Source organism: Fragaria vesca, linkage group LG6 (genome assembly GCF_000184155.1).
Source record: "Fragaria vesca subsp. vesca linkage group LG6, FraVesHawaii_1.0, whole genome shotgun sequence".
NCBI classification, from domain to species: domain Eukaryota; kingdom Viridiplantae; phylum Streptophyta; class Magnoliopsida; order Rosales; family Rosaceae; genus Fragaria; species Fragaria vesca.
The window spans coordinates 42,143-45,713 of NC_020496.1; positions in this window are offsets into that span (position 1 = coordinate 42,143).

A 3,571-nucleotide genomic window follows, 5' to 3' on the forward strand; every position below is an offset into this window, starting at 1 on the left:
TTAGAATTAGGTGTTAAAGAAATATGCTTGTAGAATTAAAATTAAGTCAAGAAATATTTGATGAATAGAAAAATATAACTAAAGAAGAAAAAGCTGAAATTGTTGCTGAATATATATTTTCAAAGAATTGTTGTCATGCATTATGAGACTACTTTATTTGTTCTCAGATTCGAGTGTAATGAAATGCTAGTAACTTTATTATATCTTGCTATGCTTTTCTTTCACATACATTATTTTTCGATGAGATTTTCTTCCACATACATTAAAATGCAGTTGTGTAGATTGAACTGTCAAAATTAGAGGAAAAAACGCTAGACATAAAGCTTTATACCAAAGCATCTAAGAACAAATTTATTTACCATTTCTTAGAAAAAAAAAAAACAAAGCTTCACAATCTTTTTTTCTATTCTTTTTCTATCGCTGTGAAGCATACATTCATTTCTTTTTACTGTTTCCATTTTTTGGTGCCCTTATTGTATTGAGAAATTATCACTTATCTATGCACTTTTATACAGTAATAGCGTTTATAGTTTTGTTTTGTTGTAAAAGTTAATTGTTCTTTGAACCAACACATATAACTGAAGCTTTACACAAAGTTAAAATAGTCACATTGTAAGATCTTTAACCATGTTTCTATTTTGCTATGGTTTGTGTTTTTTATTGAACTTATTGTGTTCTTTGTAGTGTCCGTGCAGGCAAGCGTCCCCGTCTTGAGCCATAGTTGGATGAGCTACAGGTAAGCGGTTCAGAAAATGCAACTTTTACTTCGGAGCTATGGTTTTTTTGTTTTGTTTTTTCAATATTGATTTTTATTGTGTTTTTCTGTTTGGGTTTAGTTTTTTGTTATTGAATTCTGAACAATTTCAATTTTAAGAATTATGAGTTGAACTTTCTTCTTGGTTTTTTGCATCTGTTGGTATGGTTTTTGTTATCTTACTGAAATGTATGTAGGCAAGCGTCCCCGTCGTGAGCCATAGTTGGATGAGCTCAGTGGCGGAGCCAGGATGAAATTGTCACCTGGGCTAACTGTAACGCAAAAAAAAAAAAAAAAAATCAATGTAACACACAATATTCAAGGGAGAGAGGTATAGCAAGAGGATAACATATTTTTTGAAGCTTTACCTAATAATTCATTCTGGATGATACAACTGTTCTAGATTCTAGTCGTTTGTTGTGTGATTTTACATTACACAACAGAACAAATATTAGAATAAGACGAAAGCAAATTAGACGACAGATACGAGTAACATCTACAATTGATATGCCGTGTTGTGTAATGATTTTCATATTACAAGCAGTATATGTTGTCTCATGCAAAATATATATATGTTGTCTGTGTTTGATTCATATAACAGTTATATGTGGTCTAAATGTATTTACAACAATATATTTGTTTCTCTGTTTTGTTGTAGCCCTCTCCATGTAAACCTTGTTTTCCAGATTCCTTGTTAGTGGCTGCAATAGATTCGCCTTCATTAGTAGTGCCTATGTGTGGCCTTTACTTTCCTTACTCTCGCTTTGAGCACCAGTTTGATCAATGGAGGGAACTGTTTTCTTTGATTGCAACTGTAATTGCATCTTTACCAACATCCATGTCAGTTGCAAAGATTGCTTAATGTTCGTACTCCTAAAATGCAGCTCGTACAGTCGTATTCTTTCAAGAAATTTATCATCATGGTCTGCATAAAGACAAAAATAGCACAAGACTCGACACCATGATAATGAGGACCAAGATATTTTTTTGTAGTTGAAATATAGAGAGAAAAAGAGGTATGTTTGTATCACATCACTATTAACAGATAACACAGCAGCAACTCTTACAGTAGCAACACCCAGTAATTTTTTCAGGATTCAAATCTCACCTGGGCTGGCTCCGCCCCTGGATGAGCTACAGGCAAGCGGTTTAGAAAATGCAACTTTTACTTTGGAGCTATGGTTTTTTGTTTTGTTTTTTAATATTGATCTTTATTGTGTTCTTCTGTTTGGGTTTAGTTTTTTGTTATTGAATTATGAACAATTTCAATTTTAAGAATTATGGGTTGAACTTTCTTCTTGGTTTTTTGCATCTGTTGGTATGGTTCTTGCTATCTTAATGAAATGACTAGATCGAACTGATCAAACTCCTCCACCAGAGGTGACCGGTGGGGATATCAAGCTTTTGTTTTTCCTAAAAGTTTAGGGCCGAACATTTGTAGACATGACCTTGTGGTCAGGTGCCGACGGACCAGTAATGATAAACCGGTTTAGCCACTGTTCTCGGTCCCCGAAAATGTTTTGACCACGGTTCCTAGGTCAGTGGCAGCCGGGGCATCTCAGACTGCCGTTGCAGGGTCATCCCAAACTGCCATTGCTGGGTCATCTAATGAGAGAGAGGCAGTGGAGGAACTAAAATCCAAGTTCAGGCCATCAAGGGAGCTACTTATGAACTCACTTATGTCAATGGAGGAGAACGTAACTGAATCTCTGGAGGGAAACCTCACAGCTGAGTTTTTCGCTCGCGTTTACATATCTCAAGTTCTGGATTCGACCAACGGTTTTCGGGATTCTGTGAATGAGGTTTTCAATGATCTGCAGCTAAGTAGGTAACATTTCTATTTGCTGAATGGAATTAGAATTAGGTGTTAAAGAAATATGCTTGTAGAATTAGAATTAAGTCAAGAAATATTTGATGAATAGAAAATTATAAGTAAAGAAGAAAAAGCTGAAATTGTTGTTGAATATATATTTTCAAAGAATTGTTGTCATGCATTTTGTGACTATTTTATTTGTTCTCAGATTCGAGTGTAATGAAATGCTAGTAACTTTATTATATCTTGCTATGTTTTTCTTTCACATATATTGTTTTTCGATGAGATTTTCTTCCACATACGTTAATATGCAATTGTGTTGATTGAACTGTCAAAATCAAGGGAAAAAACGCTAGAGATAAAGCTTTATACCAAAGCATCTAAGAATAAATTTATTTACCAGTTGTTGGAAAAAAAAAGAAACAAAGCTTCACAATCTTTGCTTCTATTCTTTTTCTATCGCTGTGAAGCATCCATTAATTTCTTTCTACTATTGTAAAGATCTTTCTTTTTTCAGTTTTTGGTGCCCTCACTGTATCGAGAAATTATCACTTATCTATGCACTTTTGTACAGTAATAGTGTTTGCAGTTTTGTTTTGTTGCAGGAGTTAATTGTTTTTTAAACCAACACATATAACTGAAGCTTTACATAAAGTTAAAATTGAAAAAGTTAAAATAGTCACATCGTAAGATCTTTAACCATGTTTCTATTTTGTTATGGTTTGTGTTTTTTGTTGAACTTATTGTGTTGTTTGTAGTGTACGTGCAGGCAAACGTTCTCGTCGTGAGCCATAGTTGGATGAGTTATAGGCAAGCGGTTCAGAAAATGCAAATTTTGTTTTAGAGCTATGGTTTTTTTGTTTTGTTTTTTAATATCGATCTTTATTGTGTTTTTCTGTTTGGGTTTAGTTTTTTGTTATTGAATTCTGAACAATTTCAATTTAAGAATTATGGATTGAACTTTCTTCTTGGTTTTTTGTCATCTGTTGGTATGGTTCTTGCTA